This window comes from Panthera uncia, chromosome X (assembly GCF_023721935.1).
Source record: "Panthera uncia isolate 11264 chromosome X, Puncia_PCG_1.0, whole genome shotgun sequence".
Classification (NCBI taxonomy): Eukaryota; Metazoa; Chordata; class Mammalia; order Carnivora; family Felidae; genus Panthera; species Panthera uncia.
In genome coordinates, this window is record NC_064817.1 from 36,951,443 (window position 1) to 36,975,014 (window position 23,572).

Genomic DNA, 23,572 nt, shown 5'->3' on the forward strand with positions numbered 1-23,572 from the left:
CACGGTTCATGAGTTCGAGCCCCAGGTCCAGCTGGCTGCTTTCAGCTCGGAGCCTGGAGCCTGCTTCAGATACTGTGTCTTTGTCTCTCTGCCCATCCCCTGCTCCCATTCCTGTTCTCCCTCTCTCTCTATCCCTGAAAAATAAACATTAAAAAAAAAAAAAACACTCAAAATGTCAACCACCTTTGCCTTTACTCAACATTGTACTGTGTTCCTGGCGTTAATATCGTATACGGATCATCTCAGTATTAGTTAGTTAATCTTATAAGGGATGCTGCCATGATTCTCTCTCAGTTTTTGTAATTAAAGTCATAAGAGTCAAAAAAAGGATGCCAAACTGCTCTAGGGCATTGAAGTAACTATGCGCAATTCTGAAACATGAAATGCTAAGCAGTTTTACAAGACATAATTCCATGAAAGGCGCCCACTCAAGCAACAATGAATCAAAACTCCATTTTAAAGCTCTGAATCTCAGGGCATTTTCTTACACGTTGAATCGGTGAAGCGTAAGCAGTAATTTCCAGGCCAACTAAAAAAATTAGTTTCAACATAAACAAGGGCTCAGGAGTCCAAGCTTTGGGCCCGAAGGCCTAGAAGAAAATCAGGTTGAGCCTAAATTAAACACAGCAGCAATTCTGATGACAATTGGTTGGCACTCTTGATCATTTCCTTCAATTTGATATTCAACAAATAAAATGTTCCACTTTCTCTAATCAGAAGCCAGGCACACCTGCTCACATCCTACACTCCCTCAGGCCTTCTCTTCTACTTGTGGGCCTAAGCTGCCCACGCGGAGCAGAAAACCCTGCCTTCCCATCACTGACACCCCAGTCCGCCACACTGTTGAACTTGTGTGTTTCCAGACAGTGAGTGGAGGGCGGTAGAGACAGCTGGTAGAGTATATGTCAGAGGAAGGAGAGACGGAAAGATGCATCAGAGTGGGGCCAGTACAAACGTGTGACCAAAAAGGATTTTGCTGCCGGCTTAACCATAGCAACCATAGCTCAAGACCATTCATGAAACTCTTCAATGTCACTGGAGAACAAGGTCATTACACATGGCTATGTCGTCTGGGCACCGCCTACCTCCCGGGAGTACATTTACAGACTCCTGGTATAAATGGTGTCCCTTGGAGTTGTACGACATGGTAGTCTTGCCAGAAGCCAAAGAACTCCAGAGAAAAGGGAAACACAAAGTCAACTCCAGAGTAAGAATATCATCTACCCTGGCCTGGGTCACAAGCCTCCCTGCAATCGGGAGACGGGTGTGGTTTAGTGGGAAAAATATGAGCTTCTGAACTACACAGACCTGGATTAAAATTCCAGCCCCGCTAATTCACTGACAACTGGGAACTTTGGTAAATTACTTCTCCGAAGCTCTGTTCCTTATCTGGGAAGCCGGGACGAGCCCGTTTGCTTTGTGGGTCATGTCATGCCTCTGTTCAAAACCCCCTGAGGGCTTGCCATCCCTCCTGACGTAGAACCCAAAAGGCTCATGATGTGATATCTGACGTGATGTCCCCCTTTGTATCTCTTGGGCCTCGTCCCCTCTTTCCTCTGCACCTGCCATACTACACTCCTTGCTTTCCCTCAAACAAGGCAGTTACATACTAGCTTTAGGATCTCTGCACTGGCTGCTACCCCTACCCTAGAATGCTCCTCCCCAAGACAGTTACACAGTTTGGTCCTTCACCTCCCGCAGGGCATCTTCTGGAGTATCATCTTTGTGAGGCCTTCTCTGACCATTCTTTTTAAAAGTGTGACCCCTCTGGGGCACCTGGGTGGCTCAGTCAGTTAAGCATCCCACTCTTGATCTCAGCTCAGGTCATGATCTTGTGGTTTTGTGAGATCGAGCCCTTGTGTTGAGCTCTGTGCTAACAGCATGGAACCTTGGGATTCTTGGGATTCTGTCTCCCCCTCTCTCTGCCCCTCCCTCTCTCCTTGTTACTTTCTCTCTCTCTCTCTCTCAAAATAAATAAGTAAACTTAAAAAAAAAGTGTAACCCCTACTCTAAAAGACTGGCATTCCCTGACTCCTCCTCTGATTTCTTCTCCTCCTCTGATTTCTTCTCCTCAGTGGCATTCATCATACACCAGCCTGGTATATCATTTGCTTTCCTATTCTGTATATCGTCTTTAGCCCCCCACTGGAACGTGAGTTCCACAAAGGACAGGGCTATTTGTCTATTTTGTTCACTGCTGAATCCCCAACACTTTAAGTAGATCCTGGCACACAGTAAGTAAGCACTGTATAATAAATAGTTGGCTGAATAAATGAAAACTGAAGGCTACATTAGCAAGGTATAAAAAGCATTTAGCATAGTGCCGGGAACTATAAATGCTCAATAAACGCTAACGGTTTGTATCACTCTCATCATCCCACAATAGAGATCTCTTCATGTTGTATCAAACTGAAAGAGGGGTGCCTGGATGGCATAGTCGGTCAAGTGCCTGACTCTTGATCTCAGCTCAGGTCTTGATCTCAGGGTCATGAGTTCAAGCCCCATGCCGGGCTGAAGCGTACTTACAAATTTGTTTTAAATAATTTAAAAAAAATGATTAAACTGAAAGAGTTACTTCTCATAAGCAAGCTTATCTTGGAAAAATGTGAAATGTTTCCGACGATCGAAATCACAGAATTTACCTGCGGAATGTAAAAGGAACGTGGCACACTTGTTTTAAGTAGTCATATTCAGGATTAAGTCTGAAGTGATGAAGTAATAAACTCCAGGTGCGCCTTTCTTTATATAACAGATCTATTTGAGAAGCTGCACAAATGCTTAATCCTCCGAAATCAAATTAGGTGCCCCTTCCATTCTCTGTTGCATATACGTCTGCTTTATCCTCCTTTTGGTCATTTTCCATTGGCAGTGGCACCTAATACCTCAAGCTTTAAATCCCCCTGATTCATGTGAGGGTCTTCATGACAAGCAAGCACGCTAGACTCGGAAATAAGTCCTCTGGAAGCTAAAGAATCTCTTGACAGTGTCATAATTACTGCCAAATACATCTGTGCTGTAAACTGATTTTTTTGAAATGTTTTCTCCAAGAGAAGGACATCTGCACTGAAAATCACTGACCCTGTTTTCTTATTCCAAATGTAAGCAGGCTTCCAGTTTTCTCTCCATTGCGGCTCTAATCTTCGTTTCACATCACATGCTATGGCTTTTCCTGTTTTGACAGGTAGTGGAATGTACATGGTAATTTTGATTTATTTAGTTTGAAATCCAGGATGTCTTGGTGCATTCGCCTCTGGGGCTGCTTAAGTATAAAAAAAAAAAAAAAAAAAAAAAAAAACCAAAACACACACACACACACACACACACACACACACACATATTCTCATGTAGTTAAGAGCAATTGGTGTATATTATTAACAATATTCCTCAGAGAGGTACGATTTTAGAAACCCTTTAAAACCACTCCTCTAGAATTCTTCTACGATTTGGTACAATTCCATTTAATTAACATTCAAGGGGGCTAGGGCAACAGTGTTTTTGCTTTCTTGTTTTTTAAATTATGTCAAGATTTTTTGGTAGCAGCAAATGAAAGCGTAGATGATGGCGTTTCACTTGCAATGTGGGCAGGGAAGGAAGGAATATTCATTTCATTTACAAGCATATTTGTATGAGCATACTCATTTTCTAGCACCTTCCTTTTGGGTAACACCCATCCTGTGTTCAAGGTTTGTCTCCAAGCAAACTTTGCTTGTTTGGCTTTTTGTTTTTAACTCTCCCTGGCTGCCAGAGGGTTTAGAGGCCATGCTGGGCCCTGTGACAGTCAGGGGACCTTACGTGGCGGGACACCCCATAAAAGCCCACAGGTATATACTGAACAAACCATCGGCTAAACAAGACTAGGTCTGTGCCCTCCAGGTGTTTACAATCAATTTAGCAATTCAAGTCTTACTAATATCAAAACGCATCAAGTAAGATATAATCAGTCCTAATTCTTCCTCAACACACACTCTAAAATATAGACTTATTGGCTTCACTCCATTATAAAAGGAACATGTTTCTAAATATAGAGAATTTGGTTAATAATAAAAGCAAGGAAAAAGAAGCCATACACATTCCCACTGCCCAAATATAACCAAGTAATTAAATATTTTAGTATCCTTCTTTGTAGTCTTTTTCTATGCATGGGTATTTAATAGTCTTTTCTTTTTCTTAATAGCTGCGAACGTTATTTTACGGCTTTTTTTTTTTTCATTTAACTAATACGGGTCATGTTACCACATATTCTTCTGGAACCAAAATGCTAAACCATGCTTCTATTACGGGGTATTTTGTGCGCTTTTCTCAAACTTTTATGCAAGTGATGTCCTAATGAACATCTTCAGGCATAAGCTATTTAAAATTATTTCCTTTGACTACAGAGAAAGGAAGAGACGGGCAGACTTAACAGTGTAGGGTGGAAAATGGGCCCAAGAGCAATACTGAAAGAAAGAAAGGAGCAGTGATCTTGTTTTGTTTTTGTTGGGTTTTTTTTTTTGCTTGCTTACTCACAAAATAACTTTGAAAACCTATGTACTCTCCTCACACATTTCTGAGTCAACATCTAAAATGCTGTTTTTAAAAAAAAATTAAATAAACTTAAATAATTTCCTCTGGATAGTGTCCCAGAAGTGCAATCAGGTGGGCAAAAGAAAAGGACTTTTTTTTTTTTTTTTTTTTTTAAGTAGCCTCCGTGCCCAACACAGAGCAGCCCTGACTTGAGCTCACGACTGTGAGATGAGATCAAGAGTTCAGGGGCACCTGGGTGGCTCAGTCGGTTGAACGTCTGATTCTCGGTTTCGGCTTAGGTCATGATCTCGCAGTCTGTGGGTTCGAGCCCCGCAACGGGGGTCTGGGCTGGCGGCACGGAGCCCGGTTGGGATTGTCTCCCTCTCTCTCTCTGCCCCTCCCCTGCTTGCTCTCTCTCTCAAAAATAAATCAATCAGCATTAAAAAAATAAAAGTTGGACGCTTAACCAACTGAGCCACCCAAGTGCCCCAAGGAAAGGAATTTTTAAATATCTTGATACATGGTGCTAAGTATGTATGCTTTTGTCTTTTACCCTCACCAGCAATCAGAGAGAGCCCACAGGAATAGACATTGTCATTTTTAAAAATGTCTCCTAATTCCATAGGTAAAAACAAGTTCTCATTTTAATCAATAATGATTTGATTACTAATAAAGTTGAACACCTCTCATTTGCTAGGAAACTGTACTTCTTCTATTGCGTGCTGTCTGAATATGTCCTTACTATGGATTCATTCATTCATTTGACAAACACTAATTGAGTACTTACTTACTCCATGTTGGACAATATCAACTGATGGAGAGTAGGAGAGGAATGGACTAGATTTGATCCCCAGCCCTCAGTGACTGCACCCTTGAGTTCATCACAGACCAGAAGGAAAACCGGGTCAGCAAAGTTAAAAAAAAAAAAAGGGGGGGCACAATAAATCTATGTCCAGAAGCTCAAAGAAAGTACCCCTCATCCAGTCTGGCATGTATATACGTGGAGGGGGAAATCCAGGAAGGCTTCATAGCAGAGGTGGTAACGGAGCAGGCCCTGAAGAGGAAAGACAACTTGCCAGTCACGGAAGCAGGCTGGAGGAAGGGGAGGCTGGAAGAATGGGAGAAGGAACCGTATCCTGAAACATCCGAGAACAAGAGGGTGGTACATCTAAGGAGCTGTACAAAGTATTAACAACAGAGCTCACATTTACCAAGTGCTTAGTGCTAGTGTTCAGATATGTTCTGCTGAATTGTGTTGTCAGACTGGGTAAGGTGGGAAAGTATATATTCATGTTTACGCACAAAGGTGTTCATCAAGCCAACTGCTTCATAAGCAGGAACTCCTCTCTCCCACAGCAGCCCTGGAGGCAGGAGTTTTGATTATCCCCATTTTACAGATGAGGAACTGAGGCCCGGAGAGGGCCAGCAAAATGCCCAAGGGCACACAGCTAGTTAAAGTGGTGAAGCCAAGACCTGAACCCAGATGGCCAAAATTCTTAGGAGAGCTAGAACATACGGAAGCGAAACAAGAAGTTAAGAGAGGGGGCAGGTGGGGTCCAATCATGAGAGGCACACGAGGGGCCATGTTAGGGCCTCTGGGTTTTCTTCTGCAGGTGAAGGGAGTCTCCTGAGCGTTGAGCAAGAGGGAGGAACACGAACAGATGTCAGAGCACTCAGAAAGCAACAGGAGGGTAGATACACCAGTGAGGGCTGCTGGGGCAGAGGGAACGCGGCAAGAGGGTAGAACCAAGGATGGGCCCCAGGTCTCTTGGTGAGTGTCTGGGAGACAAGGCCATCACGGAAGCTGGCTTTGGACAGCATGGGGCGGGGGACACCGTTTCCACCGAGATGGGAAAGGAAGAGTGCTGAGTTGTGCGTGCAGGGGCATGGGAAGGGTTTGTATCTCAAAAGGGGGACCTCTACGTTCTCTGTTAACCCGGGGACGAGGTTTTCTACCATGAGTGGGAGGAAAATGGTGAAGTTAAGAGCTTAAGAGTGAGAAAGCCTGACACGTCCATTGGGCGGAATGGAAAAGGGCATAACTTGGTCTTGACCTATCCCTAACGGCTTCTTCATCCTTAACTGCTCGTTGTACAGCTTGTCATCTGTGCCTTCGCTTTCTTGGTCCCTGCCGGTCCTTCGGCTTCGTGGACATGATCCTGTCTCTCCTAACTTAAAAGAGTAGCAACGCTGAACCTTTGACTATTTGCCTAAGTGGCATCCATCAGCCTGGCAGAACAGTCTCCCACGCCAGTCTTGAGACAAGGAGCCACGGCAGTGGCATTTGAGAGCGGTCTGGCCCTCCTTGGACAAAGTTCCCCTCCTGGGCTTCCTGGACAACTAAGGGGGAGGAGGGAGAGGAGAGGTCCCGGGAAGGAATATAAACGGGAAAGAGGGAGGTGATCATGTGCCGACCTCCGGCAGGTGGGACGTGTCATAATGGCTCCAAAGGCGATCAGGGAGTTTACAGCGATGGACAAGACTTCTCCTAGGACATTTTTCCCCCCTGTCGTCTTGTTTGGGGTTTTCAGTTGTTCATGCCATTAGCTTCTGCTGCTACTTGCCTTTTGCAATAAAGGCTATATTAGCTCTGCTCTTCAGTTCTGCACATTTTTTTTTTTTTTTTTTTTTTTTTTTTTCTAAAAAGGAACACCAGTTCCTTCCATATAGTTCTCTGGATTTTTTTTTTTAATAATCGGTTTTAACATGATTAAAGGAACCCATCATGGTACAAATTCAAGAAGCTATACAATGAATTTCCACACTGCTCCAATCTCTGGGCCCACTCCCCAAAATTCCTTTCCCCCCTGCAGCTTTCATGATGATTTAATACACACACACTGTGAAATGACTATTAGATTCTACCATATCCTATCTTGATGAAGTCGAAATTGCTCTGAAATATTTTAAACTTAAATCTACCTAAGTGTCAAAGTTAAGGATAAAATATATGATTTTCCTTTCAAGATAGAACGTGAGGAATTCAGCCATTAGTTTCCCCCTCACTCTTGCAGAGGAGTTTGGCTATTTTGTCTGGTATAAACCACATATGTCATCATCCCTTTAAATTAAAATTTTTTTCTAAGGTTATGTATTTTGAGAGAGAGAGAGAGAGGGATGGGCAGAGAGGGAGAGGGAATCCCAATCAGGCTCCATGCTGCAGGGCTCGAACTCACGAACCGGCAGATCATGACCTGAGCTGAGACCAAGAGTCGGACACTTAACTGACTGAGCCACCCGGGCGCCCAATCCTTTAAAATTTTTGTAACGACATCATTCACATCGTTCAACATCTTGAAATAATGTTTTACCTTGAAATTGAGATATATAATTGTGTGTGTTTGTATGTAACTTGTTTTCCAATTTTAAGTTTATTTATTTGAGAGAGAGAGAGAGAGAGAGAGAGAGAGAGAGAGAGAGAGAGAAAGGGGGGAGAGAATCTCAAGCAATCTCCGCAGGTCAGTGCAGAGCCCAATGTGGGGCTCGAACTCACAAATTGCGAGATTATGACCTCAGCCAAAATCAAAAGCTGGACACTTAACCAACTGAGACACCCAGGTGCCCCCCCGCCAACCCCGTTCCAACTTTTAAAGATCAGATGTCCTGTTTGAGTTCTGTGTTTTGATTTTGTCTTGATGTTCTAGAGTGATTTACTAAAGTAACATATTACTTGGAGTAATTTATCAAAGAAACAATACTTTGCTTTCTTGAAGATTTGAAAACACTTCTACGGTCTCCATGTACATCGAGCAACTTGTGCTCAATTTGTTTACTCTCAAAGCACTGAAGGTTTATTCCAGGGTCTGTGCATTGTGTTACCTGAGGCCTGTATCTTTTTGGTTTTGAGGTCATTGGTTCTGCTGTTTGGATTTGCTTTGATGTCCCTTAGGAGATTCTTTCCTTATATATGACCTTTAAATTTTTGTCAAGGTGTATCTAGTGATCTCTTTTCATGTATTTTGCTTGAAACAGGATGAATTCTATTTACAGACACTTATTTTTTAGCTTAGAAAAGGATTTTTCTTAAGCACTTATCTTCATTACTTTAGTTCCCTTTGCTTCGTGCCCTCTCTCCCTCCAATCCTGATCTCTTTTTCCATCTTTTTAATCCCTTTTTTACCTTGCACTGTTTGTGGGTGCTTCTAAAGAGAATTCTCTGGTAGTTTACTATGGGGTTTTCTGCAATGTCCAGTCTCCTATGAGTGCATCCTGTTTAATTTTTAATTCAGAAAAAAAATGGGTGGGGGCACCTGGGTGGGTCAGTCGGTTAGGCGTCCGGCTCTTGATCTCGGTTCAGGTCACGATCTCACGGTTCATGAGTTCCAGTCCCACGTCAGGCTCTGTGCTGACAGTGCGGACTCTCTTTCTTCCCTCCCCCAGCTCATGAGCCCACGCACTCACTCGCTCTCTCTCAAAAATAAGGCTTAAAAAAATGTGTTTTGTACATTTTAATGCAACTCTTGCCCCATTTTGGTGTGTTTGCTTCCCAAAATGGCCTGTTCTTTTTTTTTTTTTTTTCACGTTTATTTATTTTTGAGACAGGGAGAGACAGAGCATGAATGGGGGAGGGTCAGAGAGACGGAGACACAGAATCTGAAACAGGCTCCAGGCTCTGAGCTGTCGGCACAGAGCCCGACGCGGGGCTCGAACTCATGGACCGCGAGATCGTGACCTGAGCCGAAGTCGGCCGCTTAACCGACGGAGCCACCCAGGTGCCCCTAAAATGGCCTGTTCTCGCTGAGACCATCATACATCTGGTTGTGACTATAACTATCTCTTAAAACAATGAAACAAAACCCAATTTCCTACAATAAAGCACTTTTGGAATCTGCATGGCTTCTCCTCCACTGCACAGCTCGGCTCCCCTCTGTTGAGGCAACCTTACAAACAGGTCTCTAGAGCGGTCTGGGTACTGCTGTGTGGTCGTGCTTCACCACGTTCTGCAGGCTCTGGCACGGACGGGGCGTGGGCAGATCTGGGGGCTGGAAGGAGTGAAGGAGAGGAGGGACCCAATCATGTCCGCCCTCCATCAATCGTGCCCAAGCGAACATAAAATGGAGGGAGGAGGGAGGGAAGGGGGGAGGGGAGATGGGGAGAGACAGATAAGCTTCTGATGTGGAGACCAAGAAGCCAAATTTGGGTGGGGGGTTGGTCGGGGAAGAAGAGGCTAGGTGGCAGAATAAACGCTGGGAGTCTCGTGCCCATACCCCAACCACTGACAGAAGGACTCTAAAAACAGGCTCACCGTGCTTGGTGTCTCCAGAGCTGTCCAGGTCACAGCTCTTACAGCGGCCCTTCTGTAGGACCACTCACTCAGTCACAGAGGAGCCTTGGGGAAGACTCTCTGGCTTATGCCCATTTGACAGACTGTCATTAAGGCAACCGGATCTCTTAGGCCAGGAAATAAATCCGACAAGAAAGAAAGAGTACAGCGATTTTCTTCCTGACCAGGATGGGAAGTTGGAAGATTTCTCACAGATTGCGGGGGCCTGTTTTTGGATTCGTTTCGGTCTTCTATGAAGAACTCTGAGCTTGGGAGAGGCGGCCCCGGCATGACAAGGAAGTCACTTATCCGAATCAGAAGTCACGGACACAACCTACGCGACTGGTCTACCTACACTATGACAGTGGCTAGCACTTGTGTTTTTTTTAATTTTAATGCTTTTATTTATTTCTGAGAGAGAGAAAGAGACAGAGCTCCAGGAGGGGAGGGGCAGAGACAGAGGGAGACACAGAATCCAGAATCCGAAGCAGGCTCCAGGCTCTGAGCTGTCAGCACAGAGCCCGATGCGGGGCTCGAACCCATGAACCGTGAGATCGTGACCTGAGCCGAAGTCGGATGCTTAACCGACTGAGCCACTCAGGCGCCCCTAGAACTTTTAAACTGCAAAGTGTCAGTGGGAAATCATTTTTTTTAAGTTTATTATTTATTTTCAGAGAGACACAGAGACAGCATGAGCAGAAGAAGTGGGGGGAGAGAGAGGGAGACGGAGAATCTCAAGCAGGCTCCGCGCTGACAGGGCAGAGCCTGACGCGGGGCTCAAACTCATGAGCCCCAAGATCACCACCTGAGCCAAAATGAAGAGTCGGATGCTTAACCGACTGAGCCACCTAGGCGCCCCGGGAAATCATTTTTAATCTAGGTAATATAATGAGGACGTGTTCGTGGATTCTTGTTTTCAACACCCTTTGCTTCAATCATGTAACGAGTCCTAGCGTGTAAATATACGTGATGTAAATATACATCAGGCCTAAATATAGCAGCCTTAAAAGTAATGCAAGAAATCGATATGCTGGTAAAGCGTGCGTGGCTCTAAATAAAAAGTAAAACAGATATGCTAATCTATTAGGAGTCGGACACTTCTGCTTATAAAAAAAAAAAAAAAAAGGACAACTGAGCAGGCCATCAGTTAAGATCCAACAAAACAGGGAAGCTGGTTGTCAGTCACGATCCCGACTACCCTGCTGCTTCAGGGGCCGTGGTCCCCTCTCTGGGCAGGAGGGAGCTGTCACTGTCAGGGTCTGCTGTGCCCTGGGCTGGTGTGCAGTGGGTACATCCTGAGCCAGGGGGAAGACAGGCCTCCGTGTCCCAGGGGGTGCCCACAGCGGTTCCCACCCCCTCTGCGGAATGCTGGATCACTACAATTCCTCACCCTTCCCTCTCGCTGCACCTCGTCCCACGTGAATCTGTGGTTCCACCTTCCAGAGGGGCACAATTTCCTTCCCGGTCCTGGATGATGGGGTCAGTCACGGGACTTGCTCTGGCCAGTGATGTGGAGGTCAAGGTGTGCCAGTTCTGAGCCTCGGCCTCAAGCGACCGCCTGTGTTCCTCACTGCCTGACCGCGCGTCCGCTGACACCGTAAGAATGACGCGCCCGGGGGAGCCCGCTGCCTCCCCGAAGGGCAATGAGAGCCACGCGGAACAGAGCTGTGCCAGCCGGGCCCAGCCCTGATCAACTGACCTCCCAATGCCTCACAGATGTGTGAGCTACATAAATACTTATTTTGCATGATGCGGAGATTTTGAGGTCATTTATCAGAGAGCAAAAGTGTGGCGGTCGATGACTCACCTCCTCTCCCGGGTACCACGTTCTCGTACTCTCCTCTCCTCTTTCGTCCTGAGGTCAGCAAGAGGCATGCCCACACCTCCGGTTAAGCTGGACCTTGGACAGTTGGGCACCTGGGCCATGGCACGTGATACCCTTGGTAGGACAGCTCTAACATTAGTCATCTGCTGGGATGCGGTTGTTTCATTCTGAGGAGTGCTATCGGCAACCACCTAGGGCCAGCTAGAGCTCGTGTCCCCGGCTGTCCTGTGGGTATGCTTCTGAGGACATCACACACTTAGCAGATGGTCCTCCCTGTGAGTGGCCAGTGGAGAATGTCTTTCTTGAGCCCTGCATTAGGATTCTTTCTGCTGAATGCCTGGCTTATCGTTGCCTCGTGCTCATGGTCTCCCACCTTGTGCTAACCTCTAAGAAGGTCAGAGCCAAGGGGCGCCTGGGTGGCTCAGTCGGTTAAGCATCCTACTTGGGCTCAGGTCATGATCTCACGGTTCCAGAGTTCGAGCCCCACACCGGGCTCGCTGCTGTCAGCGCAGAGCCCCCTTCGGGTCCTCTGTCCCCCTCTCTCTCTGCCTCTCCCCCAACCCATGCTCTCTCTCTCTCTCTCAAAAATAAACATTTTTTAAAAAAACATTAAAAAAAAAAAGAAGGTCAGAGCCAGCCTATGGCTGACCTCTAGTAAATGCCTATGATGTCAGGGTCTATACATACACTCTATGTATCAATCCTACCCTGGGAATCCACAGTTCTTTCCTACTTTTCTTGTTCTCTCCCGCTTTTATTATATGTATATCCACGCTACGTTATAGCATCGTTTGCGTCTTAGTAAACTACCTTAAATCCATTTCTGAAACAAGGCAACATACAAATAAGTATAAAACCACATCTAAAAGAAGAAAACAAAAACAGAAGGGGTATATACCCAGGAAGTTTTTAAAATTCTACCCCAGTTGCCCCCATTCTGGAGGAGAGCCTCCCAGAAAGGGTAGAGGCAAGGCAAAAGATCTCAATGAGAGCAAAGATCTCAAGGTTGGTAAGAGACAGCCGCTGGGCCATCCGGGGGCACACACATACTTTCCGGGCCCAGAACACGGAAGTTCCATGTGGTCGGCGGTGAGGGGAAGGGAATGCAACTAACATCACTGGGTGCTCACCGGCTTGGTGTTTAGTGTGGATTTAACTCATTCAACGCCCCCAGTAATCTCTTGAACTGGTCTCCATTCACGGGTGAAGAATGTAAAGGCAATCGAGGGGCAGAACAAAGCGTCAAACTTAGCTAGTTTTGCTCCAAATCTTCACTCCCGAGGAAACTGCGTCTGGACCGCCCGGCGCGCATCCCAGTTGTGCGACTTGATACGGGATGATGGGTAGGTTCCTCAAGCTCTCTGTGCCTCAGTTGCCCCATTGTTTCATGCAAAATGAAAATAATAATAGTATCTACTTTTTTAGGGCTGCTGTGGGGATTGGATGAATTATATAAAAAGCACTGAATACAGCACCTATCACGAGATCAGCGGCGTAGAAGCATTAGGTATCACTGTAATTATTAGGAGGTGGTAAAATGAACCGTCCATCGAGAAAGGCCAAAATCAGTCCAGGCATACCCTTTCAAGAGGATCCTAATGCCTGAGTGAAAACGGACTCCAAACAAAGGGCACTGCTTTTATTTGTTCGCTCATTCGTTCGTTCGTTCATGCATGCATGCATTCATTCATTCTTCAGCTAAGGTGCATGAGGGAACAGAAAGATGTGCTGAGTGGCACCGGCCATAAATGCAGTGAGATCAAAGAGGCAGGGATCACCGTGAGCTGGGGTGGCTGGGAACATCTTAAGAGGAGAATAATGGTCCTCTGTACCGCGTCTTCAGGGGTAGGAGAAAGCTTGACGGCGAAGGAGAGGCCCCCCCTCCGCAACGGTATGGGGAGAGAATGATCCAGAGCGGGTAGCCCGGAAACAGCAGTGCCAGGTTCCGAGGTGGGTGGCGGAGGTTCACAGATGAGGCTGGCATTCTCTGAGGGCAGCTCGTTGACCTCTGAACCTCCATCACCCACCATAGGGCCTGGCACAGAGTGGGGCCTAACACACGGTTGCTGAAGGAAGAAATGCAGGATTGGTAAATGTACATGGTTAAACACTCACTGAGGCATGCCTTCCACACCCAGGACTTTGGGTTGCAAAATTTACTTGAATGATAAATGGCCAGGCAGGGCATATGGCATATGGGGACCCAAGTGTCATTCCCTTCCTGCTCTGTAGTATTCTCTCAATTTATAGCACAATTTTTACATCGTGATTCTCCGCCCCCCGGGGGACTAGAATTGAGCATTTCGTTACTGCTCTCATTTTTTCAACCAAAATTTGGACTCTAACTGAAGAAGAGAGCTTGGGTGGCACTAACATCGTCATTTGTTACCAACTAGATGGCCACATAGCTGCCTTGCTTTTTATTCATAGAACCTTCATTTAGAAAAGAGACCATTAGAACATTGAATTTTGGATGAAACAGGCGTTTCACTGTTAATGATTTACCCACTCCCACAAGAATATAATCATGGAAAAAGAAATAAAAGAAACACAGTATAAATATATATGTATATATAAAACCTCAGAAAAAGAGTTGGTCCTTTTTCCACTCTTTAGAAACACAAGAAATAGTCTATCTGTTTTGGCACAACACTAGATGGTTTATTTATTCTAAAATGCCAAGAATTTTTTCTAGCATCCCATAAAACTCGAGGCTATAAGAATGGATATGCTTCCAAAATAGAAAGAGAAAAGCCTGAGAGTTATTAAGATTTTTAAATAGTGGAGCTGAGTTAATTTTAGAGAGTCCATATGGCATGGCAGAGAGTCTGTGTGTGGCAAAATGGTAGACAAGGCAGCAATTAAAACTCAAAGTCCTGGCTGAGCTTCTGAAAAAGGAGAGTGAATGTACCAGGTATGAAGGCAAAGAGGTAGCCGACAGCCAGAGGGCAAGGCGGGGTACAGGCTAATAGGGTGGCGCATAGGGGAGGTGGGAAATCCAATACTATTAACAGGTAAGAGCCCAGATTTTACTGCTCATTTGGGCACAAGAGACAAGACCTCTGGCCAAGGAGGAGAACAATTTGGAACTCCTACACACAAGACCTAGGCACAAAGCTAGACCCGCAAAGTGCTTCAATTGAAGTTGAAGGCTGAAGAAACTCGACCCGTTGGCCAAAACAGATCACAATGGACCTTTTCTCTGCTGAGTGTCCAAGCACCAAAAAAACAAAAGTTATCTTCCAGAACTCAAAGCCAATATTCTGCCAAATAAAAATTTGAAGTATAAATCTATTTTACCCACTTAACTGTGGAAAGCTCCAAGGCAATAAATTAACATCGAAATTAAGATGAAATTAAGTCCAAGTGTATAGGCCAGCCCAGGGAGGCAAAACCAAAACTCTGAAAGTTCTAGTACTGGATGCTGAGATGAGTGGGTGAAAGTTTGAGGAACGGCAGGATCTGCATAAGCTCAGAGCGTCTCAAGGTATTTGCTCACTATATAAGGAAAGATAAATAACTTTACAATGGAGAAATCTGGGGCGCCTGGGTGGCTCAGTCTCAGTCGGTTGAGCATCCGACTTTGGCTCAGGTCACAATCTCGTGGTTTATGAGTTCGAGCCCTGCGTCGGGCTCTGTGCTGATGGCTCAGAGCCTGGAGCCTGCTTCAGAATCTGTATCTCCCTCTCTCTCTGCCCCTCCCCTGCTCACGCTCTGTTGTTCTTTCTCTCAAAAATAAACATCAAAAAAAGTTTAAAAGACAGTTTTTAGGTCTGCTTTGTCTCTCTCAAAAAAAAAAAAAAAAAAAAAAAAAAAACAATGGAGAAATTTGGCAAACACTGCCTTAATCAAGTGATCAAGGCCAAGATTACCAGTAGTAAGACATTTCATGATGAGCCCCTTGATGTGATGCACTAAGAAAGGCACATCATTTCTACAGTATTCTCACCAAAAATGCATAATCTTAGTCTAACCATGAGAAAACATTAAACAACTCCAAATCGGGGGACGTTCTACTGATTAATACTCTTCAAAAATATCAAGTTCATAAAAGATAAGGAAAAGATGAAGAACTGTTCTAGATTACAGAAGACTAAGAAAAAACAACAACTAATGCAATGTGGGATCCCAGATAGAACCCTGGACGGAAGAAGGACATTAGTGTAAAAAAACGGTGAAATTTAAAAAATATTTAGCTTATAGTATTGTCCCGGTGTTAATCTCCTGGTTTTGATAATTGCACTATGGTTAGATGCTAACATTAGGAGAAGCTGGGTAAGGAGTATATGGGAATTCTCTGTAATATTTTGGAAACTTTTCTGTAAGTTTGCAGTTAGTTCAAAACAGGAGGGTTCAGAACAAAATGAAATGAAAAAACAAAAACAAACTCTGAAGGGCCAACCCAAGCAGCAAAGGAACAGTGCAGTGTGGAAAGGAAGTCCAGTTAGAGACAAGCTTAGAAAACATAAAAGGAGGGGTGCCTGGGAGGCTCAGTTGGTTAAGCATCTGACTCTTGGTTTTGGCTCAGGTCACGATCTCATGGTTTCATGGGTTTGAGCCCCGCATCAGGCTCTGTACTGACCATGCAGAGCCTGCTTGGGATTCTCTCTCTCTCCCTCTCTCTGCCCCTCTCCCACTCGTGATGTCTCTCTCAAAAATGAATAAATAATCTGGGGCGCCTGGGTGGCGCAGTCGGTTAAGCGTCCGACTTCAGCCAGGTCACGATCTCGCGGTCTGTGAGTTCGAGCCCCGCGTCAGGCTCTGGGCTGATGGCTCGGAGCCTGGAGCCTGTTTCCGATTCTGTGTCTCCCTCTCTCTCTGCCCCTCCCCCGTTCATGCTCTGTCTCTCTCTGTCCCAAAAATAAATAAAAAACGTTGAAAAAAAAATTAAAAAAAAAAAATGAATAAATAATTTAAAAAACTAAAGAAAAAAATAAAACATAGAAGGCAATAATCCACCACGAGAGTCAGCAGATTAAACAGATAAGCACCCCATGAATGTGGGACAACAGAACAAAAATCAGTAATGGACTATGGAATTAATGTGTCTAGAATTATTAAAGAGGGAAAACATACAGAAACCATAAGAAAAGAACAAGATGCCACGGAAAATAACAAATATTCAACACACACACACACACACACACACACACACACACAAAATTAAACAAGCACCTAAGGAACTGTAAAGTACAGTCATTGAATCAACGAATTGGATGATGGATTTAAGGAAAATTCCAAGAATGTAGCACAGAATGAAAAATATGTAAAAGGAATGAATGAGAGGCTAAAAGACATGAAGAAGAGAGAGAAGTGTGACAAGCAGTTAAGAGACAAAGAGAACAGACTGAGAGTTTGGGAAGGAAAGCAGGATGGACAAGAGAAGATATCGGAAGAGACAACGGCTCACAGTAAGTCTCAAGTTGAACAGTTACGAATAGTCCCAAGATACATTGCAATGAAATTGCAGAACACCAAAAACAAAGAGAAAGGCCACAGAAGGAAATGAGAGCCTTACCAATAACCACAATGGAGGACAGAAGACAATGGAAAACCTTCAAAAGGTCAAGGGAAGAAAATTATAAATCGAGAATTTTTAACCCAGTTAAACTTCAAAAGTAAGAGAAAAAGAAGTGTTTTTTTTTTTTTTCAGAAAATAACATTTAGCCCCAGAGTTACAAAGCAAGCCTCAATAAATATCAAAGAATTAGTGTCATGCAAACCATATTCTGTAACTAAATGTAATAGAAAGAGAAATCCATAACTATAAAGCTAACCTCATACATATTTGAAAATTTAAAAACAAATGATTAGTTGGTCAATATTAGGAAATATTTATATATTAAGGACAATGAACACTAACTACACTAAAGCCAAGGTAGTACTTAGAAGGCAAATTACATCCTTAAGTGTATTTCTTAGAAAATAAAGCCTAAGGGGTGCCTGGGTGGCTCCGTCAGTTAAGCGTTGGACTTCGGCTCAGGTCATGATCTCGCAGTTCGTGGGTTCAAGCCCCACACTGGGCTCTGTGCTGAGAGCTCAGAGCCTGGAGCCTGCTTCGGATTCTGTGTCTCCCTCGCTCTCTGCCCCTCCCCCACTCATGCTCTATCTCTTTCTCTCTCAAAAATAAACATTTAAAATTTTTTTTAAAAAATAAATAAAATGCATCACATCTATATTCCATTATTTGGCTCTTTAAACAAAATAAAAGAAAGAAAATAAAGCCTGATAGGGGTGCCTGGGTGGTTTAGTCGGCTAAGCATCCAACTCTTGGTTTCGGCTCAGGTCATAATCTCAGGGTTCATGAGATTGAGCCCCACCCTGGGCTCTGTGCTGATGGCCCAGAGCCTGCTTGGGATTCTCTCTCTCTCTCCCTCTCTCTCATTCCCTACCTGGCTCGTGCTCTGTCTCTATCATACAAATAAACTTAAAAAAAAACTACCCACAGTAAAAAGGGCTATATGGTTTCACAGGCAACTTCTACAAAACCTTCAGAGAACTGATAATACCCACCTTTAACAAACTGCTCTAAAAAAGAGAGAGTGATTGCTCTCACTTTATGAAACTGTTATAAAACACTCCTATATTAAATGGACAAAGACAATATGAGAAAGAAAAAGTAATAGGCCTATTTCCTTTATGAAAAAAGACGTGAAAATCCTACATAAAATGTCTACATCTACCAAAACCCTAGGACAAGTAGAATACTTAGTGGTAAAGTATTAGAAAGAACTCTTTTAAAATCCATGGAACATCTGGGTGGCTCAGTCAGTTAAGCATCCAACTTCGGCTCAGGTCATGATCTCACAGTTCATGAGTTCGAGCCCCGCATCGGGCTCTGTGCTGACAGCTCAGAGCCTGGAGCCTGCTTCGGATTCTGTGTCTCCCTCTCTCTCTCTGCCCCACCCCAGCTTGAGCTCTCTCTGTCGCAAAACAAATAAAATACAATTAAAAAATAGTTTTTTTTTTTTTAATCCAGAAAAAAGGGGCGCCTGGGTGGCTCAGTTGGTTAAGCGTGTGACTTCGGCTCAGGTCATGATCTTGCAGTCCGTGGGTTGAGGCCCATGTTGGGCTCTATACTGGCAGCTTAGAACCTGGAGCCTGCTTCAGATTCTGTGTCTTCCTCTCTCTGTGTCCCTCGCCCACTCGCGCGCTCTCTCTCTCTCAAAAATATTTTTAAAAATTCCAGAAAAAAGATAAGGATATCTGCTATTACTACCTATCTCACATACTGCATTGCAGCTCCCAGCCAATATAATAAAGAAGGAAAAAAACATACAGATTAAAAAGGAAGTGGCCAGTCTGTCATTATTTGCAATTTATATGATATGACCCAAAATGAATTCCAAGAGAATTTACAGACTCAAAAGACAAAAAGTGATCAGATACAGAAGTCAGTAACATTCATATACACCAGCAACAACAATCAGAAATGTAATTTCAGGGGCGCCTGGGTGGCTCAGTCGGTTAAGTGTCCGAATTTGACTCAGGTCATGATCTCATGATTTCTGGGTTCAAGCCCCGCGTCGGGCTCTGTGCTGACAGCTCCGGGCCTGGAGCCTGCTGCAGATTCTGTGTCTCCCTCTCTCTCTGCCACTCCCCCACTCGTGTGCTGTCTCTGGCTCTCTTAAGAATAAATACACATTAAAAAATAATTTTTTTTTAACTTCCAAAAGACACCGTACAGAAAGTGCTAAAAGAAACCCAGATAGAGAATATGTCTGCAATGCACATAACCAACTCACATCCAAAAGGTATCAAGAACAAAGCAGTAAGACTTAATAATCCCAAGAGAGTAATAGGCAAAGTATAAAAATACGTATTGGAATAATATGTATTTGAGGAATAATTTAACAATCTTTAATGAAGTTGAAGATAGAGTCTATAGCCCAACAATTCTACTTTTAGGTTCTTATTCTAGGGAAACTAGCACAGTCTGAGAACTGTACAAGGATGTTTCCTTGAAGCTGTTTATAATAGCAAAATAGCTATTTGTAAGTGATAAGAAGACTGAGGAATGACCCCCAAACATATCAGGTCCTAACCTCTAGAACTTGTAAATGTTACTTCATTTGGAAAAAGAGTCTCTGCAGATGTGATTAATTCATGCATCTTGAACCCTAGATTAGGCAGGTGGGCCCTAACTGCCATCACATTCACCCGTATAAGAAAGAGCGAGAGAGAGATTTCACACACACACGCGCGCGCGCGCACACACACACACACACACACACAGTAGGAGGTGATGTGAAGGCAGAGGCAGAGATTCGAGAAATGTGGCCACAAGCCAAGGAATGCCATCAGCCACTGGGAGAAGCAAGGGTCCCATTCCCCCACAGAACCTCCAGAGGTAGCACGACCCTGCGGACATCTTGATTTCAGCCTGGTGATACTGATTTGAGACTTCTGGGCTCCAGAACCGTGAAAGAATAAATTTCTCTGGTTTTAAGCCACTTATTTTGTGGTAATTTATTACAGTGGCCACAGTTAACTAATGTAACAAAAAAGAAGTTGATAGCATTGTTCATAATAGCCAAACTCTGGAAGCAGCCCAAGTGTCCATCAACAGAAGAATGGATAAAGAATGGAAGATGCAATACTGCCCACAATTTATCTACAGATTCAATGAAATATCAAAATCCCAATAGGATTTTTGTAGAATTTGACAGGCTGATTCCAACATTCCAAAGGAAATAGACCTAGTATAACCAAAATAACTTTGAAAAAGAATAGAGAAGTTGGAAGACTCACACTGCCTTATTTCAAGATTATGAAGATACAGTCAAGAAAGTGTGGGAGGAGTTCCGGAAGATGGCGGCGTAGGAGGACGCGGGGCTCACAACGCGTCCTGCCAATCACTTAGATTCCACCTACACCTGCCTAAAGAACCCAGAAAACCGCCAGAGGATTAGCGGAAGGGAGTCTCAGGAGTCAAGCGCAGACTAGAGGCCCACGGAAGAGGGTAGGAAGGGCGGCGAGGCGGTGCGCGCTCCACGGACTGGCGGGAGGGAGCCGGGGCGGAGGGGCGGCTCGCCGGCCAAGCGGAGCCCCCGAGTCTGGCTGGCAAAAGCGGAGGGGCCGGACGGACTGTGTTCCGACAGCAAGCGCGACTTAGCGTCTGGGAGGTCAGAAGTTAACAGCTCTGCTCGGAAAGCGGGAAGGCTGGAGGACAAAGGGAGGGAGAGCTGCTGAGCCCCCGGACGGCAGAGCTCAGCTTGGCGGGGAACAAAGGCGCCAGCGCCATCTCCCCCGCCCATCCCCCAGCCAAAATCCCAAAGGGAACCAGTTCCTGCCAGGGAACTTGCTCGCTCCGCGCAATCACCCAACTCTGTGCTTCTGCGGAGCCAAACCTCCGGCAGCGGATCTGACTCCCTCCCGCTGCCACAGGGCTCCTCCTGAAGTGGATCACCTAAGGAGAAGCGAGCTAAGCCTGCCCCTCCAGCCCCCGTGCACCTTGCCTACCCACCCCAGCTAATACGCCAGATCCCCAGCAACACAAGCCTGGCAGTGTGCAAGTAGCACAGACGGGACACGCCACCCCACAGTGAATCCCGCCCCTAGGAGAGGGGAAGAGAAGGCACACACCAGTCTGACTGTGGCCCCAGCGGTGGGCTGGGGGCAGACATCGGGTCGGACTGCGGCCCCGCCCACTAACTCCAGTTATACACCACAGCACAGGGGAAGTGCACTGCAGGTCCTCACCACGCAAGGGACTCTCCAAAATGACCAAACGGAAGAATTCCCCTCAGAAGAATCTCCAGGAAATAACAACAGCTAATGAACTGATCAAAAAGGATTTAAATAATATAACAGAAAGTGAATTTAGAATAATAGTCATAAAATTAATCGCTGGGCTTGAAAACAGTATACAGGACAGCAGAGAATCTCTTGCCACAAAGATCGAGGGACTAAGGAACAGTCACGAGGAGTTGAAAAACGCTTTAAACGAAATGCAAAACAAAATGGAATCCACGATGGCTCGGCTTGAAGAGGCAGAGGAGAGAATAGGTGAACTAGAAGATAAAGTTATGGAGAAAGAGGAAGCTGAAAGAAAGAGAGATAAAAAAATCCAGGAGTATGAGGGGAAAATTAGAGAACTAAGTGATACACTAAAAAAAAATAATATACGCATAATTGGTATCCCAGAGGAGGAAGAGAGAGGGAAAGGTGCTGAAGGGGTACTTGAAGAAATTATAGCTGAGAACTTCCCTGAACTGGGGAAGGAAAAAGGCATTGAAATCCAAGAGGCACAGAGAACTCCCTTCAGACGTAACTTGAATCGATCTTCTGCACGACATATCATAGTGAAACTGGCAAAATACAAGGATAAAGAGAAAATTCTGAAAGCAGCAAGGGATAAACGTGCCCTCACTTATAAAGGGAGACCTATAAGACTCGTGACTGATCTCTCCTTTGAAACTTGGCAGGCCAGAAAGGCTTGGCACGATATCTACAGTGTGCTAAACAGAAAAAATATGCAGCCGAGAATCCTTTATCCAGCAAGTCTGTCATTTAGAATAGAAGGAGAGATAAAGGTCTTCCCAAACAAACAAAAACTGAAGGAATTTGTCACCACGACACCAGCCCTACAAGAGATCCTAAGGGGGATCCTGTGAGACAAAGTACCAGAGACATCACTACAAGCATAAAACATACAGACATCACAATGACTCTAAACCCATATCTTTCTATAATAACACTGAATGTAAATGGATTAAATGCGCCAACTAAAAGACATAGGGTATCAGAATGGATAAAAAAACAAGACCCATCTATTTGCTGTCTACAAGAGACTCATTTTAGATCGGAGGACACCTTTAGATTGAGAGTGAGGGGATGGAGAACTATTTATCATGCTCCTGGAAGCCAAAAGAAAGCTGGAGTAGCCATACTTATATCAGACAAACTAGACTTTAAATTAAAGGCTGTAACAAGAGATGAAGAAGGGCATTATATAATAATCACAGGGTCTATCCACCAGGAAGAGCTAACTATTATAAATGTCTATGCGCCAAATACCCGAGCCCCCAGATATATAAAACAATTACTCATAAACATAAGCAACCTTATTGATAAGAATGTGGTCATTGCAGGGGACTTTAACACCCCACTTACAGAAATGGATAGATCATCTAGACACACAGTCAATAAAGAAACAAGGGCCCTGAATGATACATTGGATCAGATGGACTTGACAGATATATTTAGAACTCTGCATCCCAAAGCAACAGAATATACTTTCTTCTCGAGTGCACATGGAACATTCTCCAAGATAGATCATATACTGGGTCACAAAACAGCCCTTCATAAGTTTACAAGAATTGAAATTATACCATGCATACTTTCAGACCACAACGCTATGAAGCTTGAAATCAACCACAGGAAAAAGTCTGGAAAACCTCCAAAAGCATGGAGGTTAAAGAACACCCTACTAACGAATGAGTGGGTCAACCAGGCAATTAGAGAAGAAATTAAAATATACATGGAAACAAACGAAAATGAAAATACAACAATCCAAACGCTTTGGGATGCAGCGAAGGCAGTCCTGAGAGGAAAATACATTGCAATCCAGGCCTATCTCAAGAAACAAGAAAAATCCCAAATACAAAATCTAACAGCACACCTAAAGGAAATAGAAGCAGAACAGCAAAGGCAGCCTAAACCCAGCAGAAGAAGAGAAATAATAAAGATCAGAGCAGAAATAAACAATATAGAATCTAAAAAAACTGTAGAGCAGATCAACGAAACCAAGAGTTGGTTTTTTGAAAAAATAAACAAAATTGACAAACCTCTAGCCAGGCTTCTCAAAAAGAAAAGGGAGATGACCCAAATAGATAAAATCATGAATGAAAATGGAATGATTACAACCAATCCCTCAGAGATACAAACAATTATCAGGGAATACTATGAAAAATTATATGCCAGCAAATTGGACAACCTGGAAGAAATGGACAAATTTCTAAACACCCACACTCTTCCAA

General features: G+C 44.4%; 1 protein-coding gene across 2 annotated transcripts in view; it reads right to left on the minus strand.

The window, feature by feature from the left end:
• The window catches only part of EFHC2 (EF-hand domain containing 2), a 212,067-nt gene that overhangs the window by 39,023 nt on the left and 149,472 nt on the right, over positions 1-23,572 (minus strand). The gene's annotated exons all lie outside the window — the stretch shown is intronic.